The sequence below is a fragment of the Ictidomys tridecemlineatus genome, chromosome 5, assembly GCF_052094955.1.
Source record: "Ictidomys tridecemlineatus isolate mIctTri1 chromosome 5, mIctTri1.hap1, whole genome shotgun sequence".
Lineage (NCBI taxonomy): Eukaryota > Metazoa > Chordata > Mammalia > Rodentia > Sciuridae > Ictidomys > Ictidomys tridecemlineatus.
Window position 1 is genome coordinate 196,961,029 of NC_135481.1, and position 24,282 is coordinate 196,985,310.

The 24,282-nt window shown below is 41.9% G+C and overlaps 1 long non-coding RNA gene and 1 other non-coding gene across 2 annotated transcripts; both read left to right on the plus strand.

Annotated features, from left to right (window-relative positions):
- The first annotated feature begins 4,363 nt into the window (after positions 1-4,363).
- LOC144378210 (uncharacterized) lies at positions 4,364-14,311 on the plus strand. Its single transcript, XR_013439896.1, has 2 exons — positions 4,364-12,282; positions 12,375-14,311. It is a non-coding gene; the product is annotated as an uncharacterized LOC144378210 (long non-coding RNA).
- A 25-nt stretch (positions 14,312-14,336) lies between these two features.
- Positions 14,337-14,442, plus strand: LOC120886957 (U6 spliceosomal RNA). The gene has a single exon (XR_005730142.1). It is a non-coding gene; the product is annotated as a U6 spliceosomal RNA (small nuclear RNA).
- The last annotated feature ends 9,840 nt before the right edge of the window (positions 14,443-24,282 follow it).

A 24,282-nucleotide genomic window follows, 5' to 3' on the forward strand; every position in this document is an offset into this window, starting at 1 on the left:
GCCTGGCATGCGTGTAGCCCGGGTTCAATCCTCAGCACCACATACAAAGATGTTGTGTCCGCCGATAACTAAAAAATAAATATTAAAATTCTCTCTCCTCTCTCACTCTCTCTTTAAAAAAAAAAATTCTCTCTCTCTCTCCCTCTCTCACTCTCTCTTTAAAAAAAAAAAACCTATTTTGTGCTAATATAAATGATACCATCTTTTAATTTTAAAAGTTCACGAGTTCATTGCTATATAGAATAGCAACTGACTTTGTATATTACTAACCTTATATTCTTCAACCTTCCTTTTAAAAAATTTTTATTAGTTATTGATGGACCTTTATTTATGTATTTGTTTATATGCGATGCTGAGAATCGAACCCAGTGCCTCACACATGCTAGGCAAGTGGTCTGCCACTGAGCCAGAACCCCAGCCCCTCCTATTTTGATTATTAGTTACAGGAGTTTTTTTTGTTTGTTTGATTGGTTGGTTTTGTTAACCAGTTCTTTAGAATTTTTCACATTGATAATCTTGTCTTTTATGAACAGAGACAGTTTTATTTTTCTTTTCTTTTTCTATTAAATTAGCTAGGACTTCCTGTAATATGTTGAATACGAGTGTTGAGAGGGGACATCCTTGCCTTGTTCCAGATCTTAGGGAGAAAACATTTAGTTTCTCATTATTAACTATGTTGCACGTCACAGAGTTCTTGGAGATATTCCTATCAAGTTTAAGAAATTCTTTTTCTATTCTTAGTTTTCTGAGAGTTTTTATAGTGAATTTGTATTGGGTTTTATCAAATGCTTTTCCTGCAATTGTTGACAAGATCACATGATTTTCCCCTCCTTTAGCCCGCTGTTGTAATAGATTAGATTCATTAGTTTTTAAATTTTGAACCAGACCTGTATGCCTGGAATAAATTCTACTTGGCATGGTGTATGACTCATTTTATATATTGTCAGATTTGATTTGTTAACAAATTGTTGAAGATTTTGCATGTATTTTAATAAAAGAAATTGGTCTGTAGGTTTCCCTTATACAATGTCTTTGTGGTGTTAGGGTAATTTGGTCTCATAGTATGAGTTAGAGAATATTTACTGTGCTTTTACCTTAGGGATGAGATTGTAGAAACATAGTATCATTCATTCCTTAAATATTTGGTAGAATTGACCAATGTAATTATCTTGGTCTGACATTTTCTTTTTTGGAAGTATATTAATTTTTGGTTCAATTTCTTTAATAAATATAGGCCTATTCAGATTGTTATTTTCTCATTTTGTAAGTTTTGGTACTTGTGTCTTTCATGGAATTGAACCAGATTATCTGTTATTAAATTTATAATCATAATAATATGCTTTTTAAAAAAAATATATTTTTAGTTGTAGTTGGACACAATACCTTTATTTTTATGTGGTGCTGAAGATAGAACCCAGCGTCTGGAACATGCTAGGCAAGTGCTGTACGGCTGAGCCACAACCCCAGCCCCTCATAATATGCTTTTTGTTTTAAAAAAATATGTATTTTTTTAGTTGTTGATGGACCTTTATTTAATTTATTTATATGTGGTGCTGAGAATCAAACCCAGTACCTCACATATGCTAGGCAAGCACTCTACCACTGAGCTACAACCCCAGCCCCATAATAGGCTTTTATTATCCCTTTAATGTCCATGAGATCAGTAGTTATAGCCCTTATTTCATTTATGATTTTAATTTCTATCTTTGTTCATCTGCCCTGAGGCTTATCAATTTCACTGATCTTTTTAAAGAAACAGTTTGTGCTCTTATCAATTTTCTCAATTGTTTTCTTGCTTCTAATTTCATTGATTTCTGCTCTAATTTTTATTATTCTATTTTTACTCCTATTTGCTTTAGGTTTATATTACTCTTTTTTCTTGAATTACCTGAGGTGTAAGCTTAGATTAATGATGTTAACATGCATTCAATGCTACAAACTTCACTCTAAAAACTATATTTCCTGCACCTCTCAAATTTTGATTTTCATTTAAAGATATTTTAAATTTTCTCTTGAGACTTCTTCTGTGACCTATGAGTTACTTACAAGTGTTAATTTCTAAAATGGGGAGATTTTCCAGTCATCTTTCTGTACCTAATGTCTAGTTCAATTCCATTATGTTATATTTTAAAGGATTTCTCAGCTTTTAAACGTTTTAAGGTATGTCTTATGGCCCAGAATATAATCTATCTTGTTAATGTTCCATGTGGGCTTGAGAATAATGTGTTTGCTGCTGTTTGGAGATGAAGTATTCTTTTGGATTCAGTTGAGTCCAGTTGGTTGATGGTGCTGTTTGATTCACCTCTGTTTTTACTGATTTTTCTGCCTACTGGGTCTGTCAGTGGGTGATAGAGCTGTGATGAAGGGTTCAACTGTAACAGTACCTTCACCTATTTCTCTCTGCAGTCTTTGCCTCACATGTTTGGTGGTCTTTTGACAAAAGATGTGTACACATTAAGGATGCTGTGTCTTTTTGGAGAACTTATCCCTTTATCATTATGTAATAATGTCCATCTTTATCCTGCACATTTTCCTTATTCCAAAGTCTGCTTTGGCCCAAATTAATATGGTCACTCCCACTTTCTTTTGATTAGCGCTAGCATTGGGGATATATCTTTCTTCGTCCCTTTACCTTTAATCTGTCTTTATATTTAAAGTGAGTGGTTTGTTTGTTTGTTTATTTACGTGCCAGGGATTGAACCCAGGGGTGCTCTAACCACTTAGCCACATCCTCAGCCCTTTTTATTTTTTATTTGAACATTAAGTTGCTGAGGCTGGCCTTCAACTTGTGATCCTCCTGCCTCAGCCTTCGAGATCACTGTGATTACAGATGTGTGCCACCATGCCTGACTTTAAAGTGGATTTTTTATAGAAAACATATAATTGAGGCTTGTTTTTGTGTTTTTATTCTCTTAGTCCCCTTTAACTGATGTATTTAGGCCATTCCATTTATTGTGATTACTGATAGAATTATATTAATATCTACTATATTTGTAACTGTTTCTATTCCTTGTACTTTATTTGCTCCTTTTAAACATTCCCTTCTTTTTCTATCTTCTCTGGTTTAAGTTGAGCCATTTATATGATTCCATTTTCTCTTTTTTTTAAACTTTTTTTTTTTTAGAGAGAGAGAGAGAAAGAGAGACAGAATTTTTTATTTATTTATTTTTTTTATTAGTATTTGGTGGACACAACATCTTTGTTTGTATGTGGTACTGAGGATTGAACCTGGGCCGCACGCATGCCAGGCGAGCGCGCTACCGCTTGAGCCACATCCCCAGCCCTGCATTTTCTCTTTTAATGTATCAAATGTGCTTTTTTTTTCTACACAATATCTTTATTTTATTTATTTATTTTTATGTGGTGCTAGGGATCGAACCCATGTGCTAGGCGAGCGCTCTACCACTGAGCCACAACCCCAGCCCCTCAAATGTGCTTTTTTTTTTTTAAAAATATTTTAATGATTGCCTTACAGTTTATAATATACACTTACAAGTAACCTAAGTCAACTTTCAAATAACATAAACACACAACTTTCAAATAACTATACATCTTACAGGTAGTAGAGGTAACTTACAACAAAATAAGTTCTTATAATATTGCTGTCATCCATTTCACTTATCCATAAGCTCTAATCACTCAATATTTACTGTATAATTATTATTTCTTTTAAATATTTTTTTTAGTTGTAGATGGACCTAATATCTTTATTTTATTAATTTTTTTATGTGGTGCTGAGGATCAAACCCAGAGCCTCACGCATGAGAGGCAAGTACTCTACCACTTAGCTACAAGCCCAGCCCTGCTGTATTATTACTATTTTGAACAGAAATCCATTAGGTAAAATAAGAATAAGAAAAAAAAAAGGTTTTATTTTCCTTAATTTATTCCTAACACTTTTGGCGGGGGTGGGAGTTAGTATCAGGGATTGGAAGCAGGGGCACTTGACCACTGAACCACACCCCCAGCCCTATTTTGTATTTTCTTTAAAGACAGGGTCTCACTGAGTTGCTTAGCACCTCTCTTTTGCTGAGGCTGGCTTTGAACTCATGATCCTCCTGCCTCAGCCTCCTGAGCCACTGGGATTACAGGCATGCACCACCGTGCCCAGCCTGACACTTTTTATGTAGATCTAGGTTTCTGGTTTTTATCATTTTCTCTTTCTGAAAAACTTCTTTTAACATTTCTTACAAGACAGGTCTGCTAGAGACAAATCTCGGTTTCTGTTTGTCTGAAAAATCTTTATTGTTTCTCTTTGGAAAGATAATTTCACTGGATACAGAATACTAGATTGGTAGGGTTTGTTTGCATGTTTTTTCTCTTTCAACACTTTAAATATTTTGCTTCTTGCTTGCATGGTTTTTGAACAGTTTCAATGTGATACTTATCCTTGTTCCCTTACGCAAGATGTTTTTTCCCCACAAGACTCCTTTCAAGATTGTCTCTTTGTCTTTGGTTTTCTACAGTTTGAATACATTCCTAGATGTTAGTGTCTTAGTATTTATTTTTCTTGGAGGTCTCTGAGCTTCCTGAATCTCTGGTTGGTGGTGTCTGCACTTTTTCTTTCCTTCCTTCCTTCCTTCCTTCCTTCCTTCCTTCCTTCCTTCCTTCCTTCCTTCCTTTCTTCTTCTTTTTTTTTTTTTTTTAGTACTATCGATGGAGCCCAGAGGTGCTCCACCACTGAGCCGCTTCCCCAGCCCTTTTTAGTTTTCATTTTCCTTGCTACGCTGCCCAGGCTGTCCTCGAACTTGAACTTGCTTCGGCTTCCCAACTAGCTGGGTGGTACCTACATTCTTGCATGCTGCCATTTTTTCCACTGGAGTCCTTAGCACACTAATCTCAATAATTTAAAGTTCCTGGTTTAATAATTCCCAATCTCTGTCATATTTGAATCTGGTTCTGATTCTTGCTTTGTTTCTGCAGACTGTGGTTTTTCTGGCTTTTGGCATCCCTTATAATTTTCTGATAGTCAGACATGGTGTAGGTGTGATAGGAACTGAGGTGAATAGGCCTGCAGTGGTCCTGTTTATCTGGCTGAGTTAGGCTGTACCTACTGTTTGCTGAAGCTGTGTCAACGGCTTCAGTTTTCTCTAGCATCCTTGTTTTTGCCTCTCCTGTTGTCTTTGAGTTTCCTTGGAAACTCCTTCTGAATTAAAGTCTGTATCTTGCAGCATTCTCAGTTGTAATTCAATGTTTTTATTCTGGAGCCAGGTTGGTGTGATGGTGAGATACTGAGGAGGGGAGTCTTCTATAATCTTAGAATTGAATATTTGGGGGAGCAGGGGGATAGTGTAGCAGAGCTGTAACCTTCAGTATAATTTCCTAGCCTTTTCCCTCCTCCCCTATGTGAGACCAGAGAGCTTAAAGGCAGCTGTAGGTATCTAATTACCCTCACTCTAGGCATGATAAGGGTCTGGTAAAGTAGTTTCCTTTGAAGACCAAACCCTTGTTACAGAGCAGAGTGCTCTGGGCCAATTTCCAGATAGGTTCTTTTCTCCTCCTCTTGTCAAAAATTTGAGAGGATTTTCTTTAGATCTTTACAGTGAAGAACTGGTGGGACCCTGTGTGGGGTACCCCAAGAATGGGCCTCTGGACTTTTTGAACTATCAGGGTAGCCTACCCTTGGCCTGCAGTACTTCATAAATACTGTTTAAATTGTTCTATAAATTCCTGTGACCTACAGTTTTTGCCCCTGGCAAGCTGGGATTCTGTGTATTCTCCTGTCTCTCTGGTTTTTAGAGCAGCAATTTCCCTGCAACCTCAGTCCTCTAAGGGATCTTAGAAGAGTTGTTGGTTTTCAGTGTGTTCAGTGATGACTTCCAAGCTTTTTATAGTTCCTTACCCAAGGACAGTATAAGGATGATATTTTGCATAAAGGTGAAGATTGTTTTTCTTTAAACATTCATTTTTTAGTTGTAGTTGGACACAATACCTTTATTTTATTTATTTACTTTTATGTGGTGCTGAGGGTCAAACCCAGGGCCTCACCTGTGCTAGGTGAGCACTCTACCGCTGAGCCACAACCCCAGCCTTGAAGACTGGGTTTTATGACCGCAGTTTAGATGCCCAACTCATCACAGATGGAAGTTTCTTGACAGCAGGAATGGTTTCAGCGTCTGACACTGCACTTGGTACGGAGGATGCTGTGTATCTTCCAAGTGAATGAAATCAAGGAAAGACACCTCTGCCCCTGATAAAAACTGCTAGCTGTGATTAACTGTCCCCAAGAGTCCAACATTATCCCCCCATCTTGTGAAAAATATTGACTGGTAGTAGGATGGGAATGTGGGAGAAGTTGGGAATGAAGCCTGTACCAAGGGAGCTTCAGAAACAAAGAACCAAAGCACTTTTGCGGCTTTCCTTCGACTCGGCAGGCTGCACGCCATGCCTGGCATGCATGCAGCCCGGGTTCGATCCTCAGCACCACATACCAACAAAGATGTTGTGTCCGCCGAGAACTAAAAAACAAATATTAAAAATTCTCCCCCCCCCCCTCTCTCTCTCTCTCTCTCTCTCTCTCCTCTCTCACTCTCTCTTAAAAAAAAAACAAGCCCCTTCTATGTGTGGTGCTGTTCTAGAACTTGGGGTTACAGAACTTGATAAGACAGACAAAAATCCTTATCTCAAGTACTTACAGGCTAGCAAAATGCTCTCTGAATCTCTTCTCCATGTGCTCAGATTCATTAGATTTTCTGTCAGTTTCAATTTGTTGAAGAAATCTTTCTGGGGTTGTCTGACCTGCTCCAGTTCCACCTGATTGCCCTCTAAGCCTTGGCTGTCACTTTGGAGTCCTTCATTATCATCCTGTGATGGATCATCCTACTTCTTTTAGTTTAGATGACCTGCTTACTGGGTCCTGTATGCTTGATTATTGATTTATTTCATTATTTTTGGAGGCATTCTGAGGAAAAAAAGGTGAGATAAACTTTTTTTTTTTTTTTAGATACTGGGAATTAAGCTCAGGGACACTTGACCACTGAGCCACATCCCCAGCCCTATTTTTATTATTTTTATTATTAGTTGTTCAAAACATTACATAGCTCTTGACATATCATATTTCATACATTTGATTCAAGTGGGTATTTTATAATGTATTTACAGACAGGTCTCACTGAGTTGCTTAGTGCTGTGCTTTTGCTGAGGCTGGCTTTGAACTCCCCATCCTCGGGCCTCAGCCTCCTGAGCTGCTGGGATTGCAGGTGTGTGCCACCAAGTCCAGCTTGATAAATGTTCTTGAAACCTTACCAATCTCCAGGCATTTTTATTCCTCCCTCACGTATCATTGATACTTAGCCTAGATACAAGGTTATAGGCTGCAGGTCACTTTTTCATGATTGTGCAGACCCGTTCTCATGCTCCTCTAGCGTCTGCATTGCTATTACAAAACCCAATAGCTTTCTGATTCTCCATCTTTTGTAAAGCTCTGTTTTGTCCCTCCTCCAGCTTCCTTTTGTTCTAATATTCTGAAATCTCAGGTTTAATGACTTTGGGACCCTCACTGCTGTCCCTCCGTCCTTCCTGGGCCTCCTTGCCTCCTCCTTTACTGCTTTCTTCTTTCACTTTTTGTTATGATAATTTAAAAACAATCAGAACGTATAATACAATAAACCACTTTGTATCCATCATCTAGTTTTTATTTCACTATTCTATCCCTTTTGCAGCATTTTACAGCAAACCCCAGATATCATATTGCATTGTAAATATGTTGGTATGGAGCTCTAAGCAATAAGATCTTTTAAAAAAATGTAACCACAATTCCATCATCTCACTAAAGGAAATTAGCAATAATTTATTACTTAGTCCAGGTTCAATTTTATCTGATTATCTCAAAAATAAATTTCTATTGACTTATTTATATCAGAATCTGAAGGCCATGTGTGGTGGCGCACACAGGTAATCCCAGCCACTCAGGAGCTGAGGCAGGAGGATTGCAAATTCGAGGCCAGCTTCAGCCTCTTAATGAGGCACTAAACAACTTAGTAAGACACTGTCTCAAAATAAAAAATTAAAAAGAAAATAAATAAATCAGGATCTGAACAAGTTCTCTGCACTACATTTATATTTACTTACGTCTTTTGGTCTGTACCAGCCCCTGCTATTCCTTTCCTTATGCAATTTATTGGTTAAAGTTTCATGGCCTCATGATGTTGTTTAGAATGTTACACTATCTCTGAAATGTTCTATGAACTGGTAGTTACATCTGGAGACCCGATTAGAGGACAATTCAGTCCTCAGCAAGAGTATCACATAGGTGGGACTGTATATTTGCTATCACGTCATCTCAGGAGGTACCTGAGGTCTAATTGTTCCTTAGTGATCCTCCCAATCTGAAAAGTCCATTTTCTTCAGTTCTAGGTTATTTTTGTGAATTGTTTCTTTGAATATTTCCTTCCTTCCTCTCCTTATTTTCTATTTCTCCACTTTCTAGAACTCAAACTATTCACATATTTGACCCTGTGGGATGGTTTTCTAATTTTACCGGGTTTTTCTTTCTATCTCCTATTTTCATCCATGAGTGCACTGTCTGAATATTACCTTCCTACCTCTTCTCAGCTGGGGTCATGTGTAGAGGCCAGAAAAAGAAACCACTCTAGGCATTCTAGGCAGAAAGGTATTGAATATAGGGAATTAGGTACTGGCAAACTCACGACAAGAGCTGGTCTTGAAGATATCAGGGGGCAGGGGCAGTTTTGTTTCAAAGTCACCGTAACAGTGATTGAAAAGTCAGGGCTTCTATTGCTACTTCTGAAGCTGTCACCATAACTGCCTGACACACAGGAAGCTGAATACTGAGCAATGTCTGGCTACTTTGCTTTTGCCCAAAAGTAAAGTTCAGAGACAAGAAGGCTGATATTTGGCTTGAATGAGAAATTGAAATTGCAAGGCTGTCTATGACATATCAACTTGCATGAGGCCTTTGATATCCATCCAACCAATATTGGCTTTTTAGTTTAATGCAATAAAGTCTGACTCAGAGAGGTCTATGGGTGTAATCAGAAACAGAGCTCTGATATCTCTTACTAACTTTTCTAGGTAAGGGTTGGCTGTGTCAAGGAGAATAGAGTTTTCCTAGACTATCTGAATTGAATTCTGGTCATATAATTACTTTTGTTCTCTCATAAATGAGGTCACTGGAAAGGTAGACACTATTCATATTTTTTTTAAAAAGGGTTTCCGAAGCTGTTTCAATTTTATGATATCTGGACTAGAAATAAATTTCACAGTGTGTCTAGGCTCTGCAGATTTCTACCTGCAGAGAAGGTGGCAAGACATTGTCACGCTCCAGTACTTCCTCTTGCTTTGGAAAGTTCACAGAGCTCTCCGCCTCCAGTCTCCTTCAGAGTGCCAGCTGGGCATAAGGAACCATTATTTTATTGGGTGTTTATGTGTTTATTTTAAGAATGACTTTTTAGCATTTAATTTTAAGTAAGGAAACACCTGCTGTATTCATTTTAAATACTGTATTTTTATTACACAGTGATGCATGAATATATTTTTTGTTGTAAGAAAATTAAAATATTAAATATAAAGTCCCCTGGGATCGTCACTCCCAGCGTCATTTCTCTTCCCTAGAAGTAACTGGATCAATTATACAGCAGTATATATTAGTCATGGTAGGTTAGGTTGTGCTGCAATAACAAACATCTTGAAAATTTCATAACAATAAAGATTTATATCTTGATCCTTCACATGTTTGTTACAGGTTGACTTCAGCTATATCTCTGGACACAGGTTAAAGGGGCAGCAGAGACCTGCTGACACTGGCCTTGAAATTGCAATCCTCCTATCTCAACCTCACAAGCCTCAGGGATTACAAGTGTACTCAGTTTCCTACACTTTTATGAAATTTATGAAATACATAGCACTATGGAAATAGGTATCATTTTTATGCTATTTATTATGGATCTGATCTTTCTTCAAGCAAAAATATATTTTAGATGTTTATGCTACAAATAGATGTCTCCTTTAAAAATAACTACATAGCACACCATACAATGGATGTACTATAGTTGATTTAACTGTTTCCCCAGTTGAAGGCAATTAAATTATTTCTAACTTTTTATTATGGCAAACAAGGGTGTTGCAAGTACCCATGTGCTTGCCCTTTGTACATGTATGCAAGTGAGTCTCTGGGGTAGATACGGAGAAGTGAAATTGCTGATGAGTACTTCTCCAAAGGAGTGTGCCCATTTTCTCTCGTATCCTCATGTGGCACACTCACTAGGAGAGTTTCAAGGCGAATTTAATGGGGGACTGTTTGCAAAAAGTAGTGCAGTACTTGGGACTAGTAAGAGGGGCTGTTACTACCCCTGAAGGTTGGAAGGATCAAGGAGAGAGGGCTCTTAGTGGAAGGAAGACTCCCTTGGAGAGGGACGGTGGGAGTGGCCCCACAGGGAAGGAGCCAGGGAATGAAGGCCTTGAAACACCCTGTCCCCTGGGTCTCCTACTGGGCTGACCTCCATCTTCACCAGATGGCAGAAGGAATCTGTTGATGCAGCCTGACTCCTGGGGCACAGAGGAGGTAGAAAAGGGCAGAGAGCAAAACTGAAGAGACAAATAGGAGATATCCACCCGCTCTCCCACCCACACTGAAAGAAATGACTTTGTCATTTGGCAATAATGGCAAAATATGGTAAGGGTTTGTGTGTGTGTATGTGTGTGTGTGGTGCTGAGGATTGAGCCCAGGAATACTGTGTCTCTGAGCTACATCCTAAGCTCTTTTAAAATTGATTTTTGAGACAGGGTCTCACTAAGTTACTCAGGCTGGCCTCAAGCTTACAAACCTCCTGCCTCAGATTCCCAAGTAGCTGGAATTATTGGCATGTGCGTCACCATGCTTGGTATTTTTAATTGGCATTTCCTTCATTTTTAGTGAAACTAAGCATTTTTTCATATTTTATTGGCAATTTCTATTTTCCATTTTTACAAACTTCCTTTAAAAAACTAATTTGTCTTGCCAGGCACAGTGGCCCATGCCTCTAGTTCCAGCAACTTGGGAGGATGAGGCAGGAAGATCCCTTGAGCCCAGGAATTGAAGGATGGCCCGGGCAACATAGTAAGACCCTGTCTCAAACAAACAAACAAACAAACAAACAAACAAACATAAACCCAATAAATTCTGTCTCTTATTTTTCAGTACTGGGGATTGTACCCAGGGGTGTTTTACCGTTGAGCTATATCCCCCGTCCTATATTTTGATCCTTTTTAATTTTGAGATGGGGAATGGCCTTCTACTTGCAATTCTCCTGCCTCAGCTTCCTGAGTTGCTGGGATTACAGATATGCACCACCACACCTGGTTTAGGATTTTTAATCTTATATTTGGTTCTGAGATTTATATTTGAAAATGGGATGAGGTATAATCAAATCAATTTGTTTTCCCAAATGGATATCCAGTTGTCATAGTGACATTTATTGAATGTCCCACTATTTTCCCATTATCTGAAATAACATTTTCATATATAATAAATCCCTATAAGTTCATTCTGGATTCTTGTTTTGTAGATGTATTTGTAAATTCCAGGACTGTTTTAGTTACTGAAGATGTTCTGTCCTTTGTCACTCTTCTATTCCTTTCCAAAGTTCCCTTTGTCATACTGCACAATTATCCTTCCAAATAAGTCTTAGAGTCAGCTTATCGACCCTTATGAAAAATTCTTGTAGTATTTTATGGGCATGGAGCTTTGTTTATATATTCACTTTGAGCTCCTTGATTTATTTTTGGTATTACGTCTTTCACATCCAGGAAGGTAATACACACAGTATTTCCATTGGTGTCTCATTGTAAAAGTGTATAGTTTTCTTAGTAGACATCTGGCACATTTTTAATAGACTAGTCCATAGATATTTTACCATTTTCGTTTGGTATATTTTGTTCTATTATTAGTTCAATAATAGATTGGTTGTTGGAGATTTCAATAATTTTTATTGTGTTTGCTCACTCATCCCTACAAAGCAAGAAGGTGGCTGATAGAAGACAGGAAGAGAGCCCTCGTTGGAGCCTGCCTGTGTCAGCCCCCGCCCGTGCCAGCACCCTGGTCTTTGACTTCCAGCTTCCAGAACCGTGAGACAATGATTTCTATTGTTCAATACCAAAAATATTTTAATAACAGTTTTAACCTTTCCTTTCTGTGTTTCTTAATCTTTTTCCTTCCCAAGATAATTTTGAAAAGCAAAGCGTTTGCCAGACTCTTTCAGTTAAGGTTCAAGATGTATCTGTATCTGATATATTCACTCAAGACACGGATGGAGAAGTGAGCAATGTCAGGAAGAAGCAATTTGTGTGAGAAAGATTTTTTTCTGACAACCATGGTGGTGGAGGAGTACTTTAGGAGCAGAAGTGCTGTCATCCTGACCTGTCATTATCCACTGCAGGAGTGGAGGGGAGCCACGGTGTTTTTCCTTGGTCTGCTTGGATCATGGAGCTGCTCCTGTCTGTGAGGTTCATTTTCTACTAAAAGCAACAACAACATCAAAGAAAGACCTCTTCTAATAAACACGGGGACTATGGATCGTCAATAGTTGGAAGTGTATCAGTTTAGGGTTAGGTTCATCTGTGAATAACAGAGATGCTAAAATATCAAGGACTTTAGCAACTTAGAAGTTGTTTCCCTTCTCTTACAAAAATTGGAGGTAGGAAGTTTGGTGGTTTGTGCCATGAAATCTCGTGCCATGAGACCTTTAATCTTTTTACTTCGTTCTGCATAAACTACCATTTCCAAGCTCACATCATGGTCCAAATGGCTGTCCCAACTCCTGACATCCTGCATCTGTCAGAAAGAAGGAAGAAGCCACCAGGGGAACAAGTGGAAGGTACTGGGCGAATCCTCCTGTCTCTTAAGAAGGGTTCTAGACTCTGCTACGTGGTTATTTTGCATCTTATTGGACAGAACCCAATTTCATGGCCAGACATGACTGTAAGGGAGGTTGGGACCACTAGCATTTTTGGGGGTGGGGTGGGGATAGGGGGAGGACCTCGGAATCCTATTTGACATCCTTCTCTGGCAGTTGAGTGAGTCTGGCTTTCCAGGGGAGTGCTACTGCCCTCTGAGCTCCAGGACACCTCGCTCTCAGGGAGGCTCCTCATGCCCAGTATCCTTATGACAGACATTAGAGTTTCACCCTTTAAAGGGGCGTCACAGGTTTTATAGCCCTGTGTCTTGATGGTTTGGGGACCCTGAATGTCTCTTGGCTTTGAAAAAGTAAGGGAGGCATTTATTAGGAGACACTTTGTGGTATCTATCATATAAAAGTACATGAGTCAACATCTTATGAGGAGTAAAGACAGCTCTTAGGAGAAGTCATAGTCAAAATTACTCTTTACACAGTCGTACGTTATCCTCTACAACCTTGTAAATGTGTATCAGCTGGCTGTTATCACATAACTGGCCACCCCAAAATTCAGTGGCATAAAATAACAATCCTTTATTCTCACACTTCTGCAAGTTGGCTGATTGCGGCTGACTCAGCGAGACTTGTGGGGCTTGGCTGTAAGCTGCAGGCTGGTCAAGTCCCGCTCTGCGTGTCACTCATCTTCTTTAGATTACTGAGCTAGCCAGGACATGTTCTGTCGGATGGCAGAAGAACCACAGTGCAAAATCATCCGGGCAAGCACATTTCAAGCCTCAGCTTGTGTTACAACTGCTCAGATCCCATTGAGCAAAGCAAGTCACACAGCCAAGCCTCATGTCAGGGCATGAGGAAGTAACACTGTTCTACACTGGGTTAAGAAGACATGAGTCCAAGCCTGACATCCCTCAATATCAAGAATTCACCCCCCTTGAGGGAAATATAGTAAGGACTTAGCCTCTTCACTTTTGTCTGCAAATGTTTGATAGGTGACTAAATGCAGGCTTCAAGACTTGGCATCTCTGCCTCCATTTTGCATCTGTCTCCTTTGCTCTGAGTCACCTTAGATTCCAGGAACCACCGGGTTGAACAATAAACATCTTGAGATGAGTGGAAGCTACCTCCAGACAACAGCAACTTCCTTATCCTGGGCAAAGCCCTGCCTGAACAATCCTGAGTTAATGATGGACCCGGCCAAGCCAACCCAAGATTACCTGTCTTGCAGCTATGAAAGACTTCCGGCTTTGGAAGCCCCAAACCCTCACACTCGTTCCCCTGTCTATCAAACCTCAAAGTCATTGTCAATTCCTGGAAGAAAGGGCTGAAGACTTGGGCCCCCTTGTCTTCCTAGTGTAGCCACACTGATTAAAGTTCCTTTCATATTTTTTTCACCATTAAACTCTTATGGAAGTAGCATGAGATGAGTAAAATATTTTTATTAAACAATTTAATTTGCTACAGAATTGTGTTTTTAAAATGAGTTCTCCGGGGCTCACTTTGGCAGCACATATACTAAAGTTGGAACCATACAGAGAATATTAGCAGGTTCCTATGCAAGGATGATACACAAATTGGAGAAGTGATCCGTATTTTTTCAGAGAGAACTATAATAAAAATCTAAAAGGTTAAAAAAATCAGTTTTCATGTATTAATCAATTTTGACCCTCAATTCTTTCATTTTTAATTTGAATATGTCAAGCAATTCATCACCATGCATTTGCCTGGTCAGCTGATGATTTTGCATTTTACTTCTTTATTAAGGGTTTGGAACTCATAAAATAATTCATATTTCTGTATGAATAGATCAAAGTTCATTGGTTATTGCAGCAGGATGGCAGGCATGGCCTGGGTCAGAGGTTCATCGGGTAGATGGTAGGCAGAACCATTCTTATTCTTTAAATCCTTCCTTCCACAATTCATAACACTGACTCTGTCTACCTACCAAACCTCCCCATTGCACTGAGGAATGCGCTGAGCGGTCAGGGGTGCTGGACGGAAACAGGGGCTCTTAGGGGATACTGTGGTCTGCGGCCCAGACCCCCCCTCCCCCATCCAACTCCACGGCTGAAGCATTTATTCCCCCAGTGATGGGAACTTTGGTTGCCAACAGCTTTCAGCTGAGTCTCTCTTGGGGCCTTGCCTTTGGCTGAAGAGAGCAGCCTGGTTCAAGTTCATACCCCTTTCCTGGGACAGGCTGCATCCAATGACTGTGAGGGACAGGGTGCCTCCTTGCCATTCTGGGTCCATGTGCCCCTGGCATCAACTGAAGCCTCTGTTGAGGCTGCACTTTCAACCTTTCCCTCCCACAGACGACCTGGACAGCACTCTGCAATACACTTCCCACAGCAAATCTCCACCCTAGAGTCTGATTTCTGGGGAGCTCCACCCTCGACAGTCTCCGAAGTCAGGCAGAACAGTTTGAGTCTTATTTAGTCACTGACTAGCTGAGTTCCTTAGATATAATAAGTCTACTATAAGTCTTTGAGAGCCTCAGGTTTTTAATATCTAAAGATGCAACAATAATGGTAATCCGTCTCTTGCAGTTACTATGAGAATGAAGATACATCTAAAGCATTTAGCACATTTAGGTTCACTTGAAACCAGCACTAATATGTCATAGTCATGTTTTATTAAAAATAATAATGTTAGTACAATAACTTGGAGGTCCAGTGCAGAGGAGACTGGGGTAGGGGATTTTGTTGAAATTGATTCTCTTCTTTTCTTTTTTTAGGGGCTTGGTGAGGAGGGGTACCGAGATTGAACCCAGGTGTGCTTAACCACTGAGCCACATCCAAACCCTTTTTTTATTTTTTATTTTAAGACAGGGTCTCTCTATGTTGCTGAGGCTGGCTTTGAACTTGGGATCCTCCTGCCTCAGCCTTCTACTTGCTGGGATCTCTTCCTTTTGACTCAGTTCCTGGTCTGCATTTTCAGAAGCCCTTAGGCTGGAGCTGCAGAAACGGACCTGTTATTCTAACTTGTTTCCAGAAGGTGGCGCCAGTGGACAACACTGTAGTTCTGCCTCTGCTCAGTAACAATTTTTGGTCAGTTTCAGGCGCATTAACCATTCACCAAGCGCTGACTGTTTCATCATTTTACTCTTCCATCCCTTCCTCAACAAATACTTTACTAAGCACTTAACTCCAGCCACAGAGCAGCTTCAAATCCCTTCTAAAATGTGATGGTGACCAAGGAACAAAAGTAGGAAGCAAACAAACAAACAAAAAATTCCAAGTTCCTGCTGGGGAGCTGGACCTTTGAGAGATGAATAAGAGGTTTTAGCCACCGATTTATTCTGGTTCTGCATTGGTGCCAACTCACGCTCTCAAAAGCGAAAGGGGCTTAATTTGAGTGAAACTGAGTCAGGAAGAAAATGGTCTGTCTGCAGGAGCCGCTGAAGTGCATCCCAGAGGCCACCCGCAGCCCTCTCCAGGGCTTTTGATCTGAGGGCAGGCAACTGGTCCCTAGACTGGTTAAAATCCCCGAGCAGGAGGAAGAAGGAGAAAAAAATCCATAAAGGGAAATGGAGAAGGTGTTGAAGGGCTGGGGGGAGGGGTGAGCTGGCCTGGATTAGAAGCTCCAGAAAGAGGTGACTTTGCAGGCCCTTGGGCATCACACACAGGCCAGCAAGCACACCTGGACACCGGGAGACCAGGGTCTGGCACTCTGTATCTATGACGAGGATAGAGTGTCCCCCCTCAGCCTTCTTACACCCGCTCCAGAACTGTGGGGGATGAGCCCACCTGAAGGTGACCTCAGCAAAGCAATTTTAGGGGTGTCAAGAAGGGCTCCTTAGGCTGGAGGTAGAGCTCGTGGGTAGAGTGCTTGCCTTGCATGCACAAGGTCCTGGGTTCAATCCCCAGCAGCACAAAAAAAGGGGGGGCTCCTTCTATGAATAAGATCTCTTGACAATCACTCTTTGGGACCCAAAATGCCACAATTAGTGTCCTTTAAAATACTTATTATGAAGCTGGGCAAGGAGGTGCATGCCTGCAATACTAGGAGCTTGCGAGGCTGAGGCAGGAGGATTGCAAGTTCAAAGTCAGCCTCAGCCACTTAGTGAGGCTTTATGCAACTTAGTGAGACCCTATCTCAAAATAAAAAATAAAAAGGGCTGGGGGTGTGGCTCAGTGGTTGAAAGCCCTGGGTTCAATCCTGGTATAAAAAACAACAATACAAATTACATCAGTGAACGGAAAATGACATCAGAGTTAAAGGAGATTTAAAAAAAATTGTAAGAAGTAAGAGCAGAATTTCTCTATGGTGTGTGTGTGTGTGTGTGTGTGTGTGTGTGTGTGTGTGTGTGATTATATTGGCTTGGAGCAAAGTCTGCAAAAACACACTCAGTTGTCAACTGGATTATTTGAGCCAGAAGGTGAGGAGTATGTTAGGGAGGTTAGTGGAGGGCGGCAAAGGATAATGAAAGGGCCAAGGGGGAAAATCACATTAAGGAAGGGCATCTGTGATTGGAAGATGTTACTGTGTGTTTTGATTTATGTAAATGTTGCTTCTGTTGCCCATGTGCATAGACATGCATGAAAGATGCCCACGAAATGTTAACCAACAGCACTCGTCATATGGTGATGAGATTTCAAAGGATTTTTCTTTTTCCTTATAACTCTATAAATTTTAAATTCTTTCATAGCATTTAGATCAGGGAAGTGGGGGAAGAAAATAAAATCTAGAAGAATTTTGCAAACCAAATGGGAAAAGCAATAAGAAAGCTGAGCTATCCGTGTCTGAGGGCCTTCAAATTCTAACTTCTCATTTTCTAACTCTGAGCAGATTACCCAGGCTTTCTGAGCCTGATTTGCCTCCTCTTTAGAAGTAGGGATGTAGGAGATACCTTTTGTTTTTGCCTGCCCAGCATTTCCTTCTGATTTCCTATGGAGAACTGCTCCGTCCCATTGCATGAGACCCACTTTGAGTACCATGTGGATCTGTGACTGAGGCCTAGCCAATTCATTGAGTCCACTGCACAGATGTCCATAATTTGACCTGGGTCAGCAGGAGTTAAGTCTAAGACTTTTCCTGAAACTATATGGTAAGAGAAGTGTCTTTCTCTGTGAGGGCTCAGAGCTACTGCATATATAAGCCTGGAGCTTCTGGTGGTCATCTTGCCTATATGAGCAAGGAGTGTGGCTAAAAGTGGAGCCAGTACACAGGAGAGGAGAGATGAGGAAACAATGGAGCAGCCCACTGACGTCACTTAAGGACCTAGATCCAACTGTGCCTGAAGCTGGAGAACACTTCCAGGGGGAACATAGCAGACTGGTTGAAATGTAAATGCTAGGAGACAGACTGGTCAGGTTGAAATCCCAAGTTTGCCACCACAGTCAATAAACACAGAAACACAACTGAAAGAGTAGGGCAGAAAGGAATTTGTTTAAAGGATGTGGAATAGACTATGGAGTCACTGGAGATTCAGAGGCTGAGCAGTCGGAAATGGTGTCCAGAGCTGGGCGTGGTGGTGCACACCTGTCATCCCAGCGGCTTGGGAGGCTGAGGCAGAAGGATCACAAGTTAAATCGAGGCTTCAGCAACTTAGTGAGGCCCTAAGCAACTTAGCAGGACTCTGACAAAAATAAAAAGGGGATGTGTCTTAGTGGTTAGGTGCCCCCGGATTCAACCCCTGGTACCAAAACAAACACACACACAAAAACAAAACAAAACAAAGCCCCAAAAAACTTAGAAAAAAAAAAAAAGAATGAAACGGTCCACTTTTCATGAACGCAGCTGAATCGGCTTGGGAACATTGCTGACCCCAATTCCAGATACCCAGTGCTGCCTGTCGCCCCACTGCCACTGTTGTCACGGGAAGTTGGCTGTGCTGGCCCACCATGCCTGCCAGAGAACATTTCCCCGTTAGTTTTCAATCCCAGCCCGAGGCAGATGCGCCAGACGGGCAGAGCTGGGTCACATGCTCACGTCCTGGCTGCCGGTGGCTGGGGGCGAACCTGTGGGGCATTGTCCTCCCCTGTGGGAATGGCTCTCCAGGAAGTCTCAGGAAGGAGATCATTCCCTTCATCGCAGGGAGTGGGTGCAGAAGCTGGGAAGTAAGAGAGAGAGAGAGATGGCTTTGCTGATGATCACAGTAAAATTGTTGAAATCTCAGGACTCGAATGTCCCCAGCAGCAAAATGGAAATTATTAGTTCTTTCCTTAAAATATCATCTAGAGGACTGAAGGAGCTCATACAGGTAAAATTCTTAGAACTACGTGGCTATGGTTTAATGAATGCTAGATCTTACTTTTCAGTTAGCAAATTTTGCCTTGAGTCACTTAAAAATCAGCTGCTGTGCTGTTTTGGTTTATCCCGTATGCCTTCGGACAGTCTTGCCTTCAGTGAGGACTGCCGATACTCCATGGGGTGGCTGTAGAGCTTGAACCCATAAATAACATAAAGTTTCTGGCACGGGGACACCCTTGATCAATGATAACTACTTATTTCTAATATTAATACCAACACCACCAATAAACGGATCTTCACGATCTTTTGTAAACGCTAAGAGCAAGGTTTGGTCAGAACTTGAAATCACATCCAGGGAGTGGTTTGATTGAGGGCTACACTAAGGATGAAAAATGGGTACAAAGTTGGTAAAAAAAAAAAAAAAAAGTTTTGAGCTGCTGGAGATCAAACCCAGGGCTTCACATAGGCTGGGCAAGTGCTGTATCTCTGAGCTAAGCCCAGTAAGCACTTGTTGACTGGACAGTTCTTCTCCTTTATCGAAAGGAGATGAAAGATTTGTAAAGAGCTCATTTTGCAGTAAGAAGAGTTGTGCTCATTCTCCCAACAGGCCTGGTGCTGGCTGTGGGGCCACAGAGATGAACAAGGTGCCCCATACCTGTCTTCAGGTGTTCCCGGCCTGGGGGAGGGTGAAAGCTCAGGTGGAGTCTGGGAATGTGAAGGAGGGAAATGCGCAGGTGTGACGGAGGAGCAGGGGTAGAAGAAATATTTCACCTTCTTCTTTGATCCACTCGAAGAAAAATGATACTGCAAGGGCGTTGGCAAATGGCTCCCTCTGGCCTTCAGGCCAGAGAGACAAAAAAGCACCGGAGGACTGTGGATAAATGGAGACGGAATCCTCTATCCGAAGGGGACTGCGGCTCTGAAGGAGGAGAAGTGGATCCAGGTACCTGGTTTCCGGTGTGTCAAGAGAAGCCAGAAATTATGATTTCTTGATTTTTAGTTGTCAGTGATGAATGCAAATATTTTAAAAGACTGCATGGGCCTAAATAGTCCAGGCCAAGAAAAGCACTATTTGGTCCGAATTCCAGACCTGAGGCTGAGGGTCCAGGACATGACCTCCAGTCCACTAGGAGAGACAGGTAGGCAGGGGCGATTTTGACACCTTGATAAGTGCAGAGGCGGAAAGACGTGGTGGCTGCAGGGCAGGAGTCCTAGAGGAGGACTGAAGCAGGTCAGCAAAGGAGCAGCTGGGTGGGGGGACCAGCTGGCAAAGCTCAGGTGGGTGAGAGGAAGGAGAAGCTGAGGCTGGGGAGAGGACAGGGCTGGATAGAGCGTGGCCTGGGCCACATCATCAGTCTGTTCAATGACTTCTTAATTTTCCTGATTATATTTCCGCTGGTTTTGATAGAAAAACAGAGTTGGTTTCTGTGCCCCCCCAAACAACCACTTCCTGTAATAAAAAGGCGCCCTTTCAGATATCCAAGTTGGCCAAGCTCCTTCCGGCTCCCTCTTCCTCACCTGCACCCTCAGCTGGGTCACATTCTCTCCCCCAGGATATCACGGAAAGCACATGCTCCTGACCTTTGTCTGAACACCCTGGACTTGCCAGCACAGAGAGAAACCATTTGCACAGGAGGGAACGTTTCAGTTCTTCCCAGCCCACTCTCTTTTCACTCTGTCCCGAGCCAAAAGCAGTTGATGATTCAGAGAGCACAGGGGTGGCCAGCAGGGCCCTGGGCTGGAAACCAGGAGCCAGTTCCAGGCCTGGTCTTGCAGATGGATTCCTCCTGTAGCCCAGGACAAGACTGGGCCACACAGGCTCAGCTGTCACATAAGCACTAGGTCAGATGGTCTCTGAGAATCTAAGGTCGCTGCCTCTCCATCAGGACTCTCAGGGCCCAGATCTGTCATACACAGAGTGGACCTGACATGGGCTTGGGTGTCGTCCATCTAGCCAGCATGTGCCTTGTGCCAGGCGCTGTGCCAGGCTCCCGCCATATGTGAGGGAGGTGGACAGTTCAGCCACTTGGTGGACGAGGAAACTGAAGCTCAGGTAATTGAAGTGATGACAACTTGCCCAGTGTGGCCAGGCTTGCAGGTGGGACCACAAAGGATACATTAGTTGAAACAATGGTTAAACATTTCACAGACATCATAACATATAAAACAGCACAGAGGGGTTTACCATGAAAAACAAACTCGCCGGATTCCTCAAGTCACCTCCCTTAATAATTTTGATTATTTTTTCTTTGATAGAAACAATAGTGCCAATAGTGTGAAAGTCTGTGCCCCTCACGTTCATATGTTGAAACCCCCCAAGGCCGTGGTGTTTAGGGGACGGGCCCTTTGGGAAGTGATTGGGCCATGAAGGTGGAGCCCTTGTTGTAGCAGGAAGTGAGGGTGAGGACGCCCAGATCTGGAAGCAACACTTTATTGGTGGTGCCACAACCCAGAGGGATAATTCCCAAATTCTGAGCCCCGAACACAGCAGAGCTTTTGCTTTTATACATAAGTGAGTTTTGGGCACATCGAGGCAAGGGAGTTGGTGCACTTCTATTAAGGGGGTGCATTCTACATCCCTTACATGGGTGCAAGCTTGTCAAGAGCCTAGGGACTCTTAGCTCATACAGCTTAGGGACTAAGCCTAAAGGGGATTGTTCTGTCCCTGGCTTTGTCTCCTTCTTCTGCTACTGTGGTCATCTATGGTACCTGTGAGCCGCCGTAAGCCTCTAGGGTTAAATGTCAACAAGCAGAGCTGCTGTGTGTCGGCATGCAAAAACACAGCCTGTCAGCTCTTAAACCGCTGAAGTTCCCATTTTGCGCTAACCCATTGTGAGTGGGATCAGGCCCTTCAGGGCCTTCAGAGATCAGGGGCTCTTGCCCTTGATCGCCTTTCCCTTCCACCATGTGAGGACACAGGCCAAGGTGGCATCTATAAACCAGAAAGTGGGCCTTCAGCAGACACCGGCTCTGCTGGCACCCTGATCTGGGACTTTCCGTCTCCAGAACTGTACCCAGCTTGTGGTATTTTGTTACAGCAGCCTGAACAGACTAAGACAAACTGCTGGGCACTCTGACTACCTGCTGTGACATTTACTTACACTCTTTGCTTCCTCCATCTCCAACTGTTTAGTATTTACATACTTATTTGTTGTTTCCTTGATCTCATAAATTCAGTAAACATAAACTCTAATTTCTTATGCTACTGCTTGGGCAATGTCTGCGGACATCTCATTTTCTAAGATGTGGGTATGCATAGTGTTACTTTTCTCTCTATCTTTTCTACCCTCTTCTATTCTCTACCTTTCAACAGCCTCACTTATGTATTTTTTAATTGTCATTTTTTTTAAGAATGTGGTAAATATTTCAAAGCTTCCCTCCTGTTTAATTTTCCTCTCCTTTGGGATGAATGGAGGATTGCATTTCCCTACCTTTTTAAATTGAGGATAGCCATGTGTCTGATTCTGGCCAATGGATGTGGGGGAAGGGATCTTTGTGACTTCTGGGCTGTAGCATTAAATGGCAGGTGTGAGCCCCATACACTCATACAGCACCTGCAAGCATCACACATGGTGGCACCTCTGTCAGCCTGGGTCCTGGAACAGCAGAGCCCCCACTAATGTTCCTCAACATGTAGTAAGTGGGAGACATCCATCTTTGTGGTCTGAAGACTCTGAGAGTTTGAGTTACTTATCACGGCAGCCAATTATATTCTTATGGATGCATTTCCCATTATAACGCTGTCCTGCAACTACAACTAATACTTTCATGTGTTGTCCTTACTTTAAATAAAATCAACAGATTATTTTAAAAGATATCCTTCCTCTGTCCTGGGAACTCTGCAGATGTCTTTATTTTACCCTCACCCTTATATTTGTCTGGGAATAGAATTGTAGAATAAAAATCTCTTTCAGAGCTTTCCAAACAGTGCCCTCATGGTGTCTGACTTTTTACTTCTGGTGAGAAACCTGATGCTGATCTGATTCTTTTTCCTTTATAAATGAATCTTTTTTAAATCTATGGAAAAGGACATCAAAGTCTCCTAACTCGTTTTCTTTTGTTTCATCTCTTTGTTTTTTCCACTTTCTTTTGTTCTGTATGGGGAGGACTTTTTCCAACTTTTCAGCCATTTCTTAAAGTTTGCCTTTTCGCAGTATCTCATGTTTGGGGAATTTTAATGCATATTCTATGTAAAGTATCGTAGAGAGAAAGGCGTGAGTCACAAGCACACGACGGGGTGAATTATCGCAGAGTGAACACACACAGATCGCCTCCCTCCAAGGAAGAGGTCCTTCATTCTCAGGGTCCAGTCGCCCTGGGCTCCCTTCCTTTCACTCCCATCCTTTCTCCCAAAGGTCACTCATTATTTTCTTCGAACACTGCTAATGAGTTCCACGTTTCTTTAAAACTTGACATAAATGGAATCCTAGAGCAGGTCACGTATGCTCGTGAGGGCCCAGGTTCTTCAGTTGACAATTGGCAGTAAAAATATAACGGAGTTCACGGCAGATTGGAGGTGCTCAGTACGTGTTTGTTAAATCTGTTCAGCACATAATACCTTCAAAGAGCTTTCATCATTTTTCTCAACCTCTGGTGGATTTATGGCATAAAAACAGGCACTATAGTACTTAACCAGAGAACCTATGATTGTAGGAACTGATGTGGGGCAGACTGGAAGGTGGAAAGTCGTGAAGTAGGAGGGGACACATTCGTTGTCTTAATTCAAGTGGCAGTGACAAAATTCTGTGGTTTTTTGTGGCTTAACAGCTTTTCACAGTTCTGAAGGCTGAAGTCTAAGATTAGGGGCCAGGATGGTTGCTTCTTGCCATCTCTTGTCTGCTTCCTCACATAGCAAGGAGAGAAAAAGAATCTGTCGAATGCCTCTTCCCCCAAGGGCATCAATCCCATCACGAGGGCTCCATTCTTGTAATTTAATTACCTCCAGAGGCCCTGTCTCCATCACACTGGGACTTAGGGCTTCCAGAGATGAATTTGGAGGGGGCAGAATTCAGCCCGTAGCACAGGACATTGTGTAAGTTTGTGCTGTGGGGTGCTGGATGCTGTTGTGTTCTTTTACATAGCATGGGCTTGGTTGGGGACATAGTTAAATTACTTGGGATCATTTGGACCTGCTTCCGGATTCCTTTTAAGTTTCTTAAAGGCAGATTCAGAATAGCCTTTAATCTAAGCCTAATTTAGCTTCATGACTAAGGTAAGACCCCTTACGGGGACTCTCCTTGATGCC